The following is a 241-nucleotide window of genomic DNA, read 5'->3' on the forward strand; positions in this document are numbered from 1 at the left end:
GGGAAAGATTATTAGAAGAGCTTGAGAAATGGCTGATAATTCCTTCACAAACTGGGGTTTGATGCTATCACAGCCTCTTCTTGCAAGGAGCAAAACCTTCTTGTTCTGTTACTTATCTTTTTTTAGGGTGCTGTTCTTCAGTGTCACAGTAATTAAGGGTGATTAGAGGCACTGAAAGATGAAGCAGGGAACAAAAGATCAAGTGATTGTTTAAGCTGAAGTTAGCCAAGAAAAGTGAGCT

The sequence above is a fragment of the Chaetura pelagica genome, unplaced genomic scaffold, assembly GCF_000747805.2.
Source record: "Chaetura pelagica isolate M959 unplaced genomic scaffold, ChaPel_1.0 scaffold118, whole genome shotgun sequence".
Taxonomy (NCBI): Eukaryota; Metazoa; Chordata; class Aves; order Apodiformes; family Apodidae; genus Chaetura; species Chaetura pelagica.